The 20,681-nt window shown below is 34.9% G+C and overlaps 2 long non-coding RNA genes across 2 annotated transcripts in view; one reads left to right on the top strand and one right to left on the bottom strand.

The window, feature by feature from the left end:
- The window catches only part of LOC149135042 (uncharacterized), a 206,458-nt gene that overhangs the window by 115,048 nt on the left and 70,729 nt on the right, over window positions 1–20,681 (bottom strand). Inside the window, exon 2 of the long non-coding RNA XR_016242246.1 lies at window positions 6,460–6,505. This is a non-coding gene — a long non-coding RNA (uncharacterized LOC149135042). The remainder of the gene's footprint in view (window positions 1–6,459; window positions 6,506–20,681) is intronic.
- The window catches only part of LOC149135043 (uncharacterized), a 31,737-nt gene that overhangs the window by 8,528 nt on the left and 2,528 nt on the right, over window positions 1–20,681 (top strand). The window contains exons 2-3 of the long non-coding RNA XR_016242247.1: window positions 9,036–9,217; window positions 18,276–18,329. This is a non-coding gene — a long non-coding RNA (uncharacterized LOC149135043). The remainder of the gene's footprint in view (window positions 1–9,035; window positions 9,218–18,275; window positions 18,330–20,681) is intronic.

The raw sequence follows: 20,681 nt of genomic DNA, 5'->3' as shown, positions 1-20,681 counted from the left end.
ACCAACAATTTGACCTCTTTGAAAGTCCAATAGATCTGTCATTTTAATGAATTTTAATTACCTTTTTTTCATGATAACTGAAAAGAAACAGTAATTTTAGCAAAACATATTAAGCAACTCTAATAATCAATCAAAAAACATAAAAATAAACAAGCTTTTGACGGTTTTATAGGTATTTCAAAATTATGATGCTAGGTATTTCCATTATTTTGTCCAACCACTGTATATATATATATACTATTTTTTTTTTTACTATTTTACTTGTTTCAGTCTTTTGACTGTAGCCATGCTGGAGCACCACCTTTTAGTCGAGCAAATCGACCCCAGGACTTATTCTTTAGAAGCCTAGTACTTATTCTATCGGTCTCTTTTGCCGAACCGCTAAGTTACGGGGACATAAACACACCAGCATCGGTTTTCAAGCGATGTTGGGGGGACAAAGACAGACACACGAACACATACACACATACATATATATATACATACATACGACAGGCTTCTTTCAGTTTCCTTCTACCAAATCCACTCACAAGGCTTTGGTCGGCCCGAGGCTATAGTAGAAGACACTTGCCCAAGATGCCACGCAGTGGGACTGAACCCGGGACCATGTGGTTGGTAAGCAAGCTACTTACCACACAGCCACCCCCATATACCGAAGTTCAGAAATAGCAACTAAAAAAGCTGAGAATCCCACCGATAGCATCACAGTGATGCTATCTGTGGGATTCTCAGCTTTTTTAGCTGCTATTTCTGAACTTCAGTATATGGTGAAGCAAATATTTGCTGATCCCTTAATTATGTTTATAGATATATATATATATATATATATATATATATATATATATATATATATATATATATACAGGCATACCCCAGTTTGTTTTGATCCATTCAGATAAATATAATTTTTTTCTTAATTAAATGAACTTTGAAACATGATCATTCAGTCTTGTTTGCAATGTCTCGACAATGATTTCATTGATCTCCTTCAATTCAAATAATTTCATTTCTCATTAAAAGTCATGGATTACAATCTTATTTTGGAATAAAAGAATAAAAAATAATTGTGTGTTGTGGCATCTTTGGTTTTTAGTCTGTATCACTAGTCATATATGATTATTTACACACACACACACACATTCATATATATATATATATATATATATATATATATATATATACATACATATACATATAGCATCACCATCATCATCATTTAATGTCTGTTTTCCATGCTGGCACAGGTTGGACAGTTTGACCAGAGCTGGCAAGTAGGAGAGCTACTTGGTTCCAGTCTGATTTGGTTTGGTTTCTATGGCTGCATGCCATTCCTAACACCAACCACTTTCCAGAGTGTGCTGGGTGCCTTTTACATGGCACCAGCATGGATGCTTTTACATGGCACCAGTAGGTGCACTTTTTATGTGACACAGGGACAAGGCTCTTGCAGGCGAATCTTCTTCAACAGCAGGAGTGTCATTAACACTTCTGCTGTGGAGGACGGGTCTTCTTGAGTACAGCAAGGTGCCATACATACACATACATATGTATTTTTTATATACGCATGTACTTCTTTTTCTTGAAATCTAGGATTCATAAGGCCAGTTACATGGTTTCCATGGTGTATAAGCTACTGAGATCACAACATGTCCCTGAACAGGACACTGGTTTGTTAGAGGGGTCCAAGGCTAGCAATTTTGAGGGGAAGGAACAAGCCTATTACGTCAACCCTATTCTTGACTAGTACTTTATTTTATCAATCCCAAAGGGATCTCTACAGGATTTGAGTGAAGAAATTCCACTAAGCATTTTGTCTGACATGATAACAATTCGACCAGCTTGCCTTATAGATATATATATATATAACGCCTAGTTTAGAATAGAGGCAGCTGATGAAGGACAAATCCCATAAGTGGCTCGTCTGTTTTCCTATGTGTTTATTCTGTTGTCTGTAAAAAAGTCCGTTTTTTTGTGCTTTATGTTCCCGTTTCTTTTTAATGTCCTGTACCCGGATATGCATCTATATATACATGTAGATGTAGGTATGTACATAAATTTATGTATACATGCATATGCTCTTGTGCCCACAGCATGTGTAAGGACTTTCGAGCAAGATCGTTGCCAGTGCCCCTGGACTGGCTCTTGTGTGGATGGCACATAAAATACACCATTTTGAGCGTGGCCGTTGCCAGTATTGCCTAATTGGCCTTCGTGCGGGTGACACGTAAAAGCACCTACTACACTCTCGGAGTGGTTAGCGTTAGGAAGAGCATCCAGCTGTAGAAACTCTGCCAAATCAGAATGGAGCCTGGTGTAGCCTTCGGGCTCCACCAGTCCTCAGTCAAATCGTCCAACCCATGCTAGCTTGGAAAGCGGACGTCAAACGATGATGATGATGATGATGATGTAACCGAACACACACACTCAATGTATGTGCTTTACTTATTCATCAGTAGGCTGCAATTTAGCTCAAAGTGCCGGGTGTTAAAATACCTGAAAGTCATAGACAGGCAAGACAACTCACCCCAAATCCCATTCAGCAGTGATGGGCATCGATGCTTTGCCATAGCTGAACTGAATTGGAGGAAAACTGAATTGCCAGTCCATGACTATATACAAACAGTGTAAAAATCATAAATATATATGTATGTGCGTGTGTGTGTGTGTGTGTGTATATATATATATATATATATATATATATATATATAGTAGTTCCAATAGAAATTAATACATTAGTATAGCCTTACATCAGATGTGGAGATCAAAATATAGTAATATAGGCCTACATTAAATGTAGATAATATGACACTCTAATAGACATTCATAAGATCAAAATATGGTATAAAATCTCTAAGAAATTGTAGTCATTCACTTATTAGGTATTAGATGTAACTTAATACATTAGTAACTTAAGTTCAACAACACTATCAGTTAGCTTGAATTAACTAGACAGAAATATTCCTTCTTTATTTGACTACATCATTCCATGATATTGGTAATTACTATTTTTATCACCTTTTCCTTTTCAAGTGGTAGAACAACTATCTCTATCTTCAGGGAGGTTCTTCTGATTCAGAAACATAGCATTTCATGTTCAAATAATATCAATGACTCATTCACTGGTACTTCATTTCTTGGTAATTACTGCATCTCATCTAAAAATTAAGCTATGTAATTAGAGAATATATCAAAATTAACATTTAAATCACTGCACTGAAAATGGGATCTTTCCTCCCTTGGCACTACAGTGAAATGGTGTTCCACTCTTCAAAGTTACATATCAATTACATTTATGAACCCTGCCAAATCTGACATCTTGCAGAGATTTCCTTTCATAAGTTTATACCTAAAGTAGTTGAAAACCCCCTCAAGACATAAAATATGGCTACACTCAATGGATACATTTTAATAGATATGGCACTTAATCAATCAGAATTGATGAACTTATTTCTGTAATTCCCCTCATGGCCAATTCTTTAGAGCAGACTTAATATATGAATTAATAATTACAATACTTTCTTTTTGTGAACTGCTTATTAATCACCTGACCTAGTTATTATTCTTTAATTATGCTTCTCCTTCATTGGATTTTCTTACTTCCAACAATTTTACTATATTAACCCTTTAGCATTTAAACTGGCCATATCCGGCCAAAATATTCTTCCTGTTTTAAGTCCAAGCCAGCCAGATCTGGTGTCTTACACCTCCCCTACAATGTCATTCTAAAAAATAAACAATCCCATCATAGAAATCTTGAAGCTATGAGATAATGCATGATTAACCCAGAGCAATGTGAATAAATAAGTATTACAATTGAGAGAGTATCTGATTGCTAAAGGGTTAAGGTCTGGAAACTTAATAGCAACTTGGGAGAGAATCACAAAATTCTTGGTCAATTTGCAACAAAATGAAAATTATAGCTAAAGCATCTATTTCCTTATATCTGTCATTGATGTAAAATTATGTTTTATCTTTTACTTGTTTTAGTCATTGGACTGCGGCCATGCTGGGACACCATCTTGATGTTTAGCTGAACAAATGACTCCAGTACTTAACTTTAAGCCTAGTACTCATTCTATCAGTCTCTTTTACTGAACTACTAAGTTACAGAAACATAAACAAACCAACACCAGTCATCAAGTGGTAAAGTGAAGACAAACCTAACACACACAGTTTCTAACTGCCAAATCCACTCCTGGGGCTATAGTAGAAGACACTTGCCCAAGGTATCACACAGTGGGACTGAGCCTGGAACCATGTGGATGGGAAACAAACTTCTTACTACACAGCCACACTTGCACCTATATTATCAGATAATTTAACATGAAGATCTTTGCTGTCATGTCTGTTAGTGTTGTGTCATGATTTTAAACATAGAGATATATTTTTTGATACAATTAATGTCATGGATAACAATTTTAAGCAGTTTCCTTCCTTTGTTTTATAATAAGGCCTTTGGTTACTTGTCAGATTTCCATATCACTAATAATATATCATACTGCATGCCTGTTATACAAATTATTTTATATAATGATTCAGATTGAGCCTTTAATCACACTGACTTCACCTAGTTGTAATTGTCTCATTCTTCATATTGACATCCACACAATGGGTCTCTTGCAACACTACCACACAAAATGCTTTGTTTAATCTCATATCTCTCCGCCTATCTGTTTGTCTGTCTCTCTACTTACCTATCTACCAGCCTGCCAATCAACTATAAAACTTTCTGTTTCTGTGGAACTTGCTATTTGCCCTCACTTTCCAGCAAATAATCACTTAAAAACATTGAATTAAATATGCGGATTGATTTGACTTGTCTTATTTCAGTTCAGGAGAGCAATTTACTCCATCTACTATTGAAATATAGATGCACTTCTACTTAAAACAGATAAAAAAAAAAATAGAATTAAATTTACACTAGTTTTACTCTTGGAAATTCCATGATTATTTTGAAAATGAGAAGATTATTGAATATTTGTAGTAAACTACGAAAGACAATTTCTTTTGAAATTGTACTTTTAATGAAGTGTTTGATATTTGAGATGGAGTAAAGCCACATAGGTAGTGAATTTTACACTGCCTGCAGTCTAAGAACACCTTTGAAAACTATATTCTTTTTTATACACTTGTTCCTCTTCATACATTCAGAGTTATCTATTATTTTTATTTTTTTACCAATAAATGAATATGCTTATGCACATCCATGATAAAATACTTCTTTACTTCTGTTTATCTTTCCACAGTAACTATCATCATCACCATCATTTTAGCATCCACTATTCCATGCTTTCATGGGTTGGAAGTTATTGAGGCAGATATATTTTATGGATGGATGAGCATCTTTCAGTTTCCATCAACCAAATCCACAGACAAGGCTATGGTTGGCCTGCAACTATAATGGAATACATTTGTCCACAGTACCATGTAGTGGAACTGAAGAACCCAGAACCATGTGGTTGAGAAGCAAACTTCTTACTACACAGTCATAGCCTAGACTTATTTTTATTAAAATTATTGAAAATGTATTAAAAGAATAATATACATAGCAAACTCTTTATATAACAGAACTGAAGACCTAATCTGTCTATCTATAACATTATGACCACATTGTAACATTTAACATTGTCCTACATCCTAGTTTTTATATCAAATAAAAGTACATATGACTGGATTTGTTTCAACAGTCCCAGTGAATGAAGCACAAGAGATTTTACATGGTGTTGTGTGGAACCTAAAAAAAATATCTCTACAGTATATTTATCACAATTTAAACTATTTCTGAATCAATTGTTTATAAAAAAAAATATAAATAATATAAAACTGTGTCTATAATAGACTATGCCTGTTGTTTTGTTCTGTAGTTTATTAGTTAATTGTCTTATGAATAACTGTTGTCTATAATAGATTTTGTTTTCATTTCATTTCATAGTTAAACATCACATACATAAATGGTAGCAGAATAATACAAATTTATTGCAGACAGATTTTAAATTCAACAAAAAATATGTTTTATATCTTAAACAATAAATGGCTACAAACCCTTGCTAAGCAATTCATTTATGTCTGATTCTTTTTATAAGAATATAAACCAATGAAAGAACTGTTATGCTGTCATTTGGCTTTCAATAAATAGCAGCTAATTCATTCTTAAATCACACCCTACAAGAGAAATGCATATTGAATAATTCCCAATGCAAACAGCCTCAAAAAAAAAATGTTCATTGATGGAATATCTAATCTGGGATTAAACTATAGTACAGCACATTAACCCTTTAGAATTCAAACCAGCTACATTCAGCTCCAATAGTCTACTTACTTTTATATTCAAGGCAGCCAAATTTGGCTTCTCACACCTACCCTACAATGTCATTCTAAAAATAAACAATCACATCACTGAAATCGCTAAGCTATAAGACAATGCATGATTAATTCAAGACAATTCAAGGGAAATATTACCTTTGCTTGGAAGCAGGTGAGGGATGGTGACAGGAAGGATGTCCAGCTGTAAAAAAAAACAAATCTGCCTAAAAATTTCTGTCTGACTTATAGAAGCATGGAAAAGTGGACATTAAATGACAATGCCATGTAAAAAGCACCCAGTACATTTTGTAAGGTAGTTGGTGTTTGGAAGGGCATCCAGCCATAGAAACCATGCCAAAGCAGACAATTGGAGCTTAGTAAGGCTCTCTGGCTTGCCAGCTTCTGTCAAACTGTCCAAGCCATGCCAACATGGAAAACAGATGTTAAATGATGATGATGATGATGAATGTGAATAAATAAGCATTACATTTGATAGAGTAATCTAAATGTTGAAGGGTTAAAGACCAGTTTTTTCTATTAAAGTAGAGTACAGTTTTGCAGGCCTCTGACACTTCTCATAAACTCACCATGGTTCCTTTTGTCAGTCAGTAATTGACAGCTGGATGACCCTTCTTTGACCAATCATGGAAGAATATTTTTTGGAAAAACTAAGAATGTTATATCGTTACCACATTTTTGTATCTTCTGTCAATCTGGCACTGTTTACATCATTGTCATCATCATCATTATTGAATATTGACTTTCCATGCTGGTACAGGTCAGTTCTTATTCAAAGTTACCACTTTCCAAGATGGATCAGGGGACCATGGGCCATTTCTGGCACAATTTCTGGCACAATTTCAACCCTTCCTACCACCAACCACTGAATGCAATATATTGTGGCATCAGCACCGATTAATTTGTTTTATACCCACACAAAACTGAAGTACCATCAAGATATCATGAATCTATAGCATAGATTTTGAAAAAAATAATTTATAAATTTTCGTAAAACTAATTTTCAAGATATTGTAAAATGAATGAATATACAAACAAATACAACAAATGTAAAAATCCAATAAGTACTTTTATTTTGTAATTTATTTTGATGTAACAGGATAGGGTGGAATACACAACATAACTTTCTATTGCTACTGGAATGAGTGGAAAGAGAAATGTGGAGAAAAATAGCATTACACACACAAACATGACAACTACAATACCACACACACACACACACATGACTTGCATGTATTTCACTCTTAATGTTTGGGTCTTGAAAGAGGAGTGTCAACTTAATGTGTAGCATGACAATTTGAAGTCATTTAAAACAGTTGCTTTAAAAATGTGTCTAGGTCTCCTCCCACACATATATCTATTTTTATATCTATGTCTATCCCTGCCTGTCTACAACCTATGAGTACACACACACACACACACAATCAGAAACAGATGCACACAGATACAATCACACACACATACACAAACGCATACATATAATTATATACGGAAATGCAAATACACAAAACTTAACTGTGCAAGTTAATTCTTTAGCATTCAGATTGCTCTGTCAAATCTGATGCTTATTTATTCGCACTGTCTTGCATTAATTATGAATTATCTCAAAGCTTTGAGATTTCAATGATGCAAGTGTTTATTTTTAGAATGACATTGTAAATTAAGTGTGAGAGGCCAGACCTGGCTGGTTTGAACATAGAAAAATATTTTGGCCTGATATGACCAATTTAAGTGCTAAAGGGTTAAAGACTTGGACAATTTGTGAGTTCAAAATCTTAAGACTACAGCTATTACTGTGAACTAATAAAATCTGCTCGTCTCCGTCTGTTTGATTAACAAAGAGATCCAATACATTTCAGATTCAATAGGTAGTTGTAAGAAAGGCATTTAATATCATAAAAAAGCTCCAACTGTAACAATATGCATATTTGTAATGATCCTCCCACCTGGGCTATTTTACATATATATATATATATATATATATATAGACACACACACACACACATAAATATACATGCATAATGTGTGTGTGAACATATATATATATATATATATATATATATATACATACACAGACTCACATATATAATGTGTTTATAGATATTTTTATATGCATATTTTATAGACATATTATTATTCTTTTTTCGTTTCAGTCATTTGACTGCAGCCATGCTGGAGCATCACCTTTAGTCAAATAAATCAACCCCAGGACTTATTCTTTGTAAACCTGGTACTTATTCTAACGGTGTCTTTTGTCGAACCGCTAAGTTACGGGGATAAAAACAAACCAGTATTGGTTGTCAAGCGATGGTGGGGGGACAAACACAGACACACAAACACACACACGTACATATATATATATATATATATATATATATATATATACACAACAGGCTTCTTTCAGTTTCTATCAACCAAATCCACTCACAAGGCTTTGGTCAACCCAAAGCTATAGTAGAAGACACTTGCCCAAGGTGCCATGCAGTGGATGGATGAATGTGCAGTAAGGAACAGAACTCAGTACACCACGGTGCATATGGATGGACCAATGTGTTGTGTGGCACAGTACAGGCAAAAATACTGTTAAGAGCTGCTGTTTAGCCTTAACTATGACCATTCCATCTTGTATTTATATATTAGTCAATGAGTCCCTTTTTTGTCCCCCAAGATGGGAGGGTATCATTTGAGGAATATTTTGCTATTATTTCTTAAAGGTCACTGACCATGCAGAGGTTTCATCATTGGGCATAGTTGGATGTCTTTCCTACTAGAAGACATTAAGATCTGAAATCAGAGTTATCTACATTGTCAACCAGGCAGACATTTACCAAACACTCCTTTCTGGAGCTGAGGTGTTATCTGTTGTCAACCAGGAAGATTGCTCATTTGTGAACAGGTGAGTATTTCTACCACTAAGCTACCGATACAATAATATATGTTTTGGTTTCGCAGTATATTTGTGTTTCAATGTTATTAACATTGTTTTCTGTTTTTCTTTGTTAGATGTTTTAATCATTTCTTATAATTTCTTTATTTCTAACTTTGCACAGTTTCTGTAAAAAGCAGACAGCAAGTGAGCAGAGAAAGTGAATACTTTCTGCTAATAATGGTCACCGATAACAATAATGAATGACAGTATCTGCAAACGGTGCCATGATGAAGATTAGTGGGGAGCCAGAGTGTAAAGAATTCTGATAACAAGAACGAAATTTGAACAGAAACAAGGCAAACCATGATGGAAATGAAGAAAAAAAATAAAGATATTTCCCCATACCGTATCATAGCAGTGAGGAAAATCTGATGTTAAACTAATGAAAGTTGATAATTATGATAATATGGCTACTTTCTTTCAGCTATTTTCACAACCATTGTTATAAATCTATTTTGGTTTCTATTAGAAATATTGTTAGAGTTCTTCACAAGAAGAAGAAAAAATATTTTGTTCAGAAACAGTAACTATTCTATTTAATATGTCTTTTATATCTCACACATCCAACAACGATTATCTCCCTCTCCCTCTCTCTCTCTGTTACAGTCAATGTGTTGTACACAAGTGAGACTTACTTCTATTGTTCATCACATTTCTGTCAACACAGAATATAAATCTAGCCAGGTGAGATATTTGTAGATTTGCTGTGTTTGAGAAGACACATCAAGCTAAGTGAAATCATGGCTGTAGCCAGTGCTGCTAACACATAAAAGGCACCAGTGCCAGTGACACATAAAAGGGCACCTGTGCTGGTGACATGCAAAAGGGCACTTGTGCCGGTGACACATAAAGGGACACCCATGCTGGTGACATGTAGAAGGACACACATGTTGATGGCACATAAAAGGGCACCCATGCCAGTGACATGCAAAAAGCACCTCTGCCAGACACATTTAAGAGGCATCCATGCCAGTGACACCTAAAAGACACCTAGTACACACTGTAAAGTGGTTAGCATTAGATAGAGCTTCAAGCTATAGAAACCAAGCCAAAACAGATAACAGGAGCATGGGAGCAGCTCTCCAGGTCACCAGCTCCAGTCAGATTGTCTAACCCATGCTAGCATGTAAAACGGATGTTAAATGATGATGATGATGATGAGAATGATGATAGATTCTATAAAATACCAGTGATATACAGAGCTATGATCACTTAACAATTCCCCTCTTTTATCCAGGTATCTCTTTCACACACACACACATCTCCATATGTTAGTTATCAATCTCTCTCTTTCTCTCTCTCACACACATGTACACACGCATTATGCTCCCTTATTGTATGACCACTGTCCAGCTAAGCAGATACTAGTGGTTAACCTATGCACACTATAAGATACTTATCTTGTAATACCATACTCTCTCTCATATGCACACTATATAAAGTGCTCCTTCACACAGTCCATATACTCTCTCTCTCTCACTCTTACACACACACACACACATTATGTACTCTATCCACACACTCACATAATACACTATATTTGTTACACTATACTCTCCCCACCATACATTTCACACACACATTATGTTCTCTATCCACAGACTCACATAATATACTTCATATTTGTTTCACTATACTCCCCCATACAGTCCACACACACAAAGATACACTTTGTTATACCAAACAGCATACCCCCATACACAGTAATACACTCCCACACCCACTTAAATACTCCCAACACAGTCCATATACTCTCACACACCCCCATACACATACACACACATATACTCTGCTATACTCCATCCTTCGCTATTGCATGGCCACTGTCCAGCTAAACAGAAGCCAGTCTATCAATTAACTGAGCTAATGTATCAAGTACAGACATCTAACCTCAAAACACAATCGATGTCTTAACTGTTAAATCAATCAAAAGTCAGCCATGAAACACCATTTCGGCAGAGACCACCAGCAATCAGCACCAACACAAGGCCTTAGGTCAGTTAAGATTAGCTTAGTTCCCTCACTTATACAGTTTTCTGTCTGTGCTCAGATCTCACAATGTAACACCACAGTATATTGAGAACCAGCCATTATGCAGCCCTGATCTGCTAGAAATAGCAGCTAAATCTCCCTTGTGCTATATTCTACAACCTTAATAAAAAAATATGTTGCATGATATAGTATAAGTTAGAAGGATATACTGTTCCTAAAAAAAATAAGATAAAGGGTAAGGACAACAGTCGTAGCTACACTACTTTTCAGACATTAGTCACCATTTAGTTGTTGGCACTCCGTCGCTTACGACGTTGAGGGTTCCAGTTGATCCGATCAACGGAACAGCCTGCTCGTGAAATTAATGTGCAAGTGGCTGAGCACTCCACAGACACGTGTACCCTTAACGTAGTTCTCGGGGATATTCAGCATGACACAGTGTGACAAGGCTGACCCTTTGAATTACAGGCACAACAGAAACAGGAAGTAAAAGTGAGAGAAAGTTGTGGTGAAAGAGTACAGCAGGGTTTGCCACCATCCCCTGCCGGAGCCTCGTGGAGCTTTTAGGTGTTTTCGCTCAATAAACACTCACAATGCCCGGTCTGGGAATCAAAACCGCGATCCTATGACTGCGAGTCCGCTGCCCTAACCACTGGGCCATTGAACCTCTACATTAGTCACCATAACCAGGACAATTTAGGGTTAACAAGAACAGCAGTAGTATGCATGATCAGGACTGACCAGGGGCTGAATAACTACAACTGGGAATAAAATTGAAATTATTCAATTAAATAAAAATAAAAAACATCCATTTCCACTGAACTATGTTTCTAACCTTGTTCTTATTGTCAGTTTATAAATAGACTGTTTTTGTAAAATATTCTTGGGAAATATATCCATGACATGCAATTTCTGAAGATTAAATTTTTACCACAGTAAGACACTTAGGTGAATTCCATTGATACACAGAAAACAGGGTTTATTGTCTTGCCAGTGTTGCGTTACAAAGACTGGGTTCATTCAATAGCCCAAATGTAGGGGGGGGGCTGAAAAGTTCCTGCCTTTAAGGGTATCATGAAAGGCCTGATTGGAGGCCCAACCTTATGAGTACTTTTACAGGGCTTAGAAAAACTGAATGACCACTGCAATAAGCATGTAGATCTAAGTGGGGAATATGTTGAATAAAATCATAATTAACTGATTCTCCAGTATTTTCTTTTACCCAAAGCCAGGAAACTTCTCAGCACCTTCTCCTAAATGTTATAAAGAACATAAGGGTTAATCCACTAGCCCACTATTGTTGTGTTACAAAGATATGGTTCATTTATTAGCCCACCATTGCTATGATACAAAGAAGTCAGGGTTAATCTTTCAGTCCACCATTTTTGTGCTACATAGAAGACAGAGTTAATGTTGAGAACATCCATGCTTTTCCTTTGTCTCTTGAGTCAGATATATTTTACAGAATGTTAATCAACACCAACCAAATTGATTTTTATCTTTCTTCAACATAGAATAAAAAGATAATTAATAATGTGGCAGTCCTCCATAGGACTGCCACATTGCATTGACAAATAGACTTAACTATATATATATATATCATCATCATCATCATCGTCGTCGTTTAACATCTGCTTTCCATGTTAGCATGGGTTGGATGATTTGACTGAGGACTGGTGAAACCAGATGGCTACACCAGGCTCCAATCTGATTTGGCAGAGGATGCCCTTCCTAACGCCAACCACTCCGAGAGTGTAGTGGGTGCTTTTACGTGCCACCGGCATGAAGGCCAGTCAGGCAGTACTGGCAACGGCCACACTCAAAATGGTGTATTTTACATGCCGCCTGCACAGGAGCCAGTTCGGCAGCACTGGCAACGATATCGCTCGAATGTCTTTACATGTGCCATCCGGCACAAGTGCCAGGAAGGTGATGCTGGGCACAGGTGCCATGACGATTTCGCTTTCGCTTGCCCCAACAGGTCTTCCAATGATGGAGATGACGTTGGCATGGGTGCCAGTCGTTGAATTTAATTCGATATCGATTTCACTTGCCTCAGCAGGTCTTTGCAAGCAGAGTTTAGTGTCCAATGAAGGAAGGTACGCATAAGTGGGCTGGCTGAGGCCTTAGATTTAGGTCTCACTTGGCTTGCCGGTTCTTCTCACGCACATCATGTTTCCAAAGGTCTCGGTCAGAAGCCATCGCCTCGGTGAGGCCCAATGTTCGAAGGTTGTGCCTCACCACGTCATCCCAGGTCTTCCTGGACCTATGTCTTCCACAGGTTCCCTCAACTGTTAAGGTGTGGCACTTTTTCACACAGCTATCCTCATCCATTCTCGCTACATGACCATACCAGCGCAATCGTCTCTCTTGCACATCACAACTGATGCTTCAATAGTTCAGCTTATATATATATATATATATATATATATATATACATATATATATAATGTAGATAAATAGGCATAGATGTATGTGTGTTTGTCCTTGTGCCTGTCTTTGTCCTCCTCTCCACCACTTGAATACTGGTGTTGGTGTGTTTACATCCCCATTACTTAGCAGATCAGCAAAAGACACCAACAGAATAAGTACCAGGTTTAAAAAATAATGGGGTTGATTCGTTCAACTATAAGTTTTTCAAGACAGTACCCCAGCACGGCCACAGTCCAATGACTGAAAGAAGTAAACAAAAAAAATTGGTAAAGATATATATATATATATATATATATATATATATATATATATATATATAATAATAATAATAATAATAATAATAATAATATTAGGGACAAAATCCAAAATTACAGGTAAAAACTCAGTTAAAATCAATTTCTAAAAAATTTAAATTAAATTGAGCTTTACAGAGTAAAATATATATAAATATATAGTTTTAGGGAAAAGAACCAAGGTTCATGAACTCATCGATGAAAATCCACTGTCACATATAGAAAAATTAATAATTAAAAGCACAATAAATGAGTATAATATATAATACAAAGTAAATATCATAAGATAAAAATATGTATATAATATATATATATATATATATATATATATATACATACACACATATACATATGTGCCACAGAACCTTCCAAAATTAGACACCAATAATTAAGCATTATCTAAGCTTAATAAGATTATCTGTGAAGAAAAACAACTAATATCAATGCAAGCAATTTCCACAAATCATGAATCCACAAACACATCATCACCAATGTGATTTAACAATCACCTTTCTATGCTCAAATGGGTCAGATGTAATTCATTGAAGCAATTTTCAACAGATGGATACCCTTCCTATCACCAACCCTCACTTGTTCCCATGCGATGTAATATTTCCCCATGGCCAAACATGTTTTCACAGAAGATTGGAAAGCAAGAACACTGTTTGCATGATGATGACACTAGGTCACAATTGCCATGCAATGGACAAAGAGAGACAGACAGACAGACAGACAGAGAAAGTCAAGGAGAATTTTCAGCGTTGCAAAAAGAAGTGTAAATTAGTGAGGGTTCTATATAAAAGGAAGGTTTTGATGTGATTTAATGCAGGGCCTCATATCAGTGAGGGGGGCCGGTGTGCATTGATGCCGTCGAGAGGTAGGCCCCGAAACAGCGCGCATTCTCTCCTGATGACCCCATACACTTGCTGGTTTCTGGTATGCGGAGTTCTCAACTTGTAGCACTTGCATGTGCGAGTTGTTTGCAAGACATTTTTTACATAGATTTCCTTAAGCACTATATTCCATAAACTGTAACTCAGCAAAAATGGGATAGAAAAATTCTAGGAAAATACAGAATGTTTGAAGACCAAAGAAACAATAAATATATTTACACAGTAATTTGTATTGATACAATATTTTCTAAATCAGCTTTTAATTACTGGAATAATTCCAGAAAAAATGTAATTACACAAATTTTCCTCAAAGGAATAAACATTTTTCACAACCTGATGCTGTTTTGAAAAAAAAAAATGTAAAACAACTTTGTTGGAAATTCATTAAAATAAGATTTCACTATCCATAAATGTTCATTAATTGTAGTTCCCAGTGGGATGTTAAGACTTAACATTTTCCATTGCTATATGGATGTTAGGTGTTGTTGATGGTGATGATGATAATGATGATACTCCTGTATTTATGTTATGTTTAGTGATAGTTGCAGTTTTCTTTCTTTTTAATTTGATAACACAAGGTCAATAGATCTATGTCACTGAACATGAAATACATATATAGAGATTTATAACAGTGATATTCAATATTTCTCCTTCAAACAAATACATAGCAAGCAATCAGCCAGTGACCAAACAAAACTGATGTTAACAACCACTTTCATTAACTTTACAGCCAACAAAATAAGGAAAATAAGAAAATTCATTATAAATTCATAGTACGATTAACAGAAATGATTATCGTTATGAAAAAAGAAAAAAATTCAGAATATTTTTTTTTTCTGCTTCTACAACTTTGCCACTGGGCTGTAAATATTTCATTGCCAATTATATTCATTCAAGTTTTGTCTCTCTTATCTTGCACAGTATGTAAGATAGCTAGCTTCAACAGTATTAAAAGTTTCTTTTGAAATAATCAACAATCTGTTTGAGATTTACAGAATTTTCCAAAACAAAAACAAAAAAATTAAATAAATCAAATATGCCATCTGTCGTATGAAATATATTTATAGTCTTTTTTTTTTTGTGTACGTGTGACAAAGATTTAATTCTCCTCAATCTAACATCTAACACTGATTCATCATAGTATTGATTTAACTTTTAAAACAAGTAATATCCATGTGTCACACTCTAAACACACAGTATTTAAGGGGAAAATATACTCAACTAATGTACATTGATGTATAATGTGTGCCATTCACTAATGTTCAGTGTTTCTATTGTAATCTTTTAAAAACTACATCCTGAATAACTGTCTATACAACTCAGTTGGAGATAGTTTCATAATGATATTCTAGTAGGTGAAACTAATTTTGCAATTTATTCAATATCTGTTCAATTCTTTTTCTTTAATTAACTTGACAAAAGTTCTTACCACAACCCCAGGATACTTCTGTCATCATCATCACCATCATCATTATCATCATCTTCGTCATCATCATCATTATTTAATGTTTGTCTTCTAATGTCATATGAGCTGAATGGTTCCAAAGGATCTGACAAGCTGCAAGACTGCCTCAAGTTTCAATGTTAGCTTTTCTATGATTAAATGCCCTTCCTAATGCCAAGCACTTTACAGAGTGTATTAGATGTTTTTGTTTTTTTATTTTGGATGGTGGGCTGGGGGTGTTATTTTTTTGTGCCACTAATACTAGAGGGACTCCAAGTAACTTCCAAGACAAGAAAAAAAAACCCTTTGAGAAAAGAAGGAGTGGCTTTAGGCCAGGTACAGAGAAGCTAAAGTGTGATAAAGGGATAAGCACAAGTGTCTTACTATAGAGAAGATACATGGCAACCCCCCATTGTATATGGGTGGGTAGCTGGAAAAGAAGATAAAGGTAGTGGAGAGAAGATGACAGAGTGAACCATCAGCCTTTTAAAATTGGTAAAAACTGATTCCATAATACTTTTAGCTTATCAAAAATGTACAAAATGATTCTAAAATACTCTTCACCCTTTAGCATTCAGATTATTCTGTTAGATGTAATTTGTATTTAAATTTATTCATATTGTTTTGAATTAATCATGTATTATCCCATAACTTCAAGATTTTGATGATAGAGTAATTTATTTTTAGATTGACATTGTAGGATAGGTGTGAGGGGCCAGATATGGTCAGTTTAAACATAAAGCAGGAAGAATGTTTTGACTGGATTTATCTTTGAAAATTGCTCAAAATGATTGATTATACTCCTACCCTTTCAATATTATATATCATGATCCCATTGTATTCTAAACCATTCAAAGTTGTTGAACAAAACTGATGCTCCAAGCATTTTTAAAGTTGATAAAAAAACATAGTAATTTCATATAATCCTCATGTTCTTTCATCATCATTTTAATGTCCATTTTACCATGCTTGTATGGGTCAAATGGATTTTATTGAGGCAGATATTCTACAGCTGGGGTACTTTTCCTGTCACCAACCCTCACCTGTTTCTAAGCAAGGTAATATTTTCCCCATGGCTAGAGCTGTTCTTGAAGAATATTGGAAATGAATGACATTGCTTTTATGGCAGTGAAAATCATTTATAACTATCATGCAATGTCAAGGCAAGGAGACATAAATACACACACACACACACATACACACAGATATACAGGGTAGGCCAAAAGTCATGCACAAAATAAGTTTAATATACTCCAGAATTGTGAAAGACGTGATTGAATTTTTCTAAAATGAACAAAATAAAATAATGGTGAATACACATGTACATGATAAACAAAATGAATAATAATAACGTAATATAAATATAATGACAAATGCTTTGGTGCTTGGCTTTTGGCACACCCTATATATATATAAATATATATATATATATATATATATATATATATATATATATATATATATATATATATATATATATATATATTATAGTTATTTATTTATTTATATACATACACATGGGTTCATGGCTTAGTGGTTAGGGTGTTGCACTCATGATCTAGTGATTGTGATGTTGATGTACAATTGAAAGAGTTTAAAAAAAAAAACATTCATGATGCCTTTATCTTCCGATTGTGATGAGGGCGAGTCAAGGGATACCGCAACTCTTATTCCTCTTCTTATTCATCATGCTTAGCCGGGGTCAGTGATTTTTAGTGACTGTTGACAGGTATACATGAGAATCATAGAATATGGATTTAGCCATTACCAGATCAATCTCAGTGAATATTTTGTTGATCCTGGCAATCAAAGTATTCATACTCAGACTGTTGAAAGACTTTGGGGACGTGTGAAGGAAATTGCTCGGAGACCTGGGATGAGGTGTAAGTACCTCACGCAGTATGTGGTGAGGTATCTGTTCATTAAGTTTATTCTGAATCATGCTGAATGTTTCCATTGCTTTCTTATAGAGAGCAGCAAACAGTATCCAGGACCCTCTTTAAAATGTGGATATATATGAAACGGTAAGCTTGCTCTATTTCTTGTTACTTTTTTTTGTAATACATACATTTATTTTACCATAGAATGTTGGGTGAAGGCAAATCGCGTGCACACTGGTTAGAGCTAGAGTTAGGGTCAGTTTTAGGGTTAGGGTTAGTTTTAGGGTCAGAGTTAGTTTTAGGCTTAGTTTTGGGGTTAGAGTTAGGTGGTGTGCACATGTTTTACCTTTGTCCATCACCATCATAAAAATGTGAATATCTCTGAAACAGTTAGTTTGCCCTAATTTTTATTGCGTTTTTCGTAGCTGCCAAATCTTCCTCAAATCACTATTTTTCATCTTAGAAAAAAATGCCAAAGACACAGCGGATAATGTAGTTCTAGATACCTTTAAACAGATGGAATTGTCACAGCTCAATCGTCTTTGATCATAAGTCTGTTCAATCAGGATTGAGCTGTTAAACATGAAACGGTTGCTGATCACACACACACACAAGTATGTATATATCTATATATTTTTGTGTGAGAGAGAGAGAGAGTAGCAGTATTCTTTTGTTTTTAACCATATGTACCATTACAATGACTGTTCTATCAGATTCGATTAAAGACAATTTCGACTCAGGTGAAATTTGGACTAAAAAAGTCATAAATATCAACCACTATAAATACTGTTCTCCGTTCTCTTTCGTAGTCTACCTTTCAACTAATTTATAAAAGCCAGTCATGCTCAACTAGATATTGAGCTGATCAGCACTGAAGACTTTATTAATGTCCATCAACTGCCGTGAAGTGTAAATCACACAATAGGCACACTGTACAAAAATAACATAAAAGACAAGCTTGTTTAGAAAGAGTGAAAAGTAAATGTGAATTGAAACTAAAACTATTGAGATTGATGCATTCTTTCGGTTTGTGATCCTAAAGTGAAACTAATTTGATCAGCAATCTCCATAAATTTTAGTAGATTAAACATCAGTAAAACGAAACTATATGATGACATTTCTGTTTGTTGTACTACTTGAAAATTCAAATGCATTAGAATTGTAGAAGTGAGGGCCATTGTTGCTATATTTTCCAGGACATGTCTTGGATTCAGGTTCAAACATACACAACACTAAAGGCCCAAAGTGAGTGTTGGGAAAGACCATAGTGTATCATGGTGGCTGTTAGTGGTAGTGTCTTGGATTCTGGACTGTTCAGGCATGGCAACCTTATGAAATACCAGAAAAAAAGACATACCTACACAAGTGAATGTCCCCACATAACTTTCTGAAAAATGAATATTTTTGCAATGAAATTTTCTAAAAAAATACCTTTCTGATGGTGTAGATTACAATTATATCAGAATATATATATAAAAAAACCTGGGTGTGCACATACACATGCTGGCATATATTAGGACAGGAGTCTGGAATAGGTCGTCCACATAAGTTGGATTTTCTCATTTGATGAAGATTTTTCAAATTTTATTTTTCACAATACACTTCGAAATGACAAGAGGAAAGTTTATGAAAAATTACCCTTCTCCGGGCCCTCATGACAAATTTTTCAATTTTTCTTTTTTTTTTTTTTTTTGCACTATGCACTTTAAAACGATGGGAGAGGCCTTTTTTTTAAAACAAATTTTGAAATCCATGAAAATTCATCATTTTGGAAAATCCCAACCCTGCCTGCTGCAAAGCCACCCTCAAAGATTTTCTAAAATATTTTCTTTTTCATAAAAAGCTTCTCCCCATTACTATCATTTTGAAGTGCATGATGAAGAGAATGTGAGAAATTCCCCATCTAAAATCGGTGAAAATCTAACTAAGCTGGTCTAATATATTTATATTATAGTTTAGATGTGCCATCCTCAATTTCAATGAAGATTTGAAATTAATCTACATATATATAATCCTTTGTATCTCTGTCTGTTCCCAATGCATTCTCAAATGGTACAACCAAATCAAATAAAATTTTACATGGCAATACTATGAGACCCCAGGAGTGTCAACATGTAACTTTTGGGGATTAAAACAATGCAACATTGGCAATGGTTCCATATTATGTCTCGAAACTCAAAGAATAGGAGTGAAACCTTCAATTGAATAAGTTATACTTTCATTTTAGTAGTGTCTCACTTTCAATAGTATCACTATGCATATATATATATACATGTGTGTGTGTGTGTGTGTATATATGTATACATATATATGCGTATATATATGTACATATGTATATCTTTGTATATATATGTGGATATATTTATGTACACACATATATATGTATATATACATATGCATATATATGCACAGATATACATATATATATATATATATATATATATATATACATGCATTATATATATACATATACACACACGCACGCACACACGCACA

Source organism: Octopus bimaculoides, chromosome 6 (assembly GCF_046866305.1).
Source record: "Octopus bimaculoides isolate indiv1 chromosome 6, ASM4686630v1, whole genome shotgun sequence".
Classification (NCBI taxonomy): domain Eukaryota; kingdom Metazoa; phylum Mollusca; class Cephalopoda; order Octopoda; family Octopodidae; genus Octopus; species Octopus bimaculoides.
Note: the sequence above shows the minus strand (reverse complement) of the source record. Positions and strands in the feature narration are given on the sequence as shown.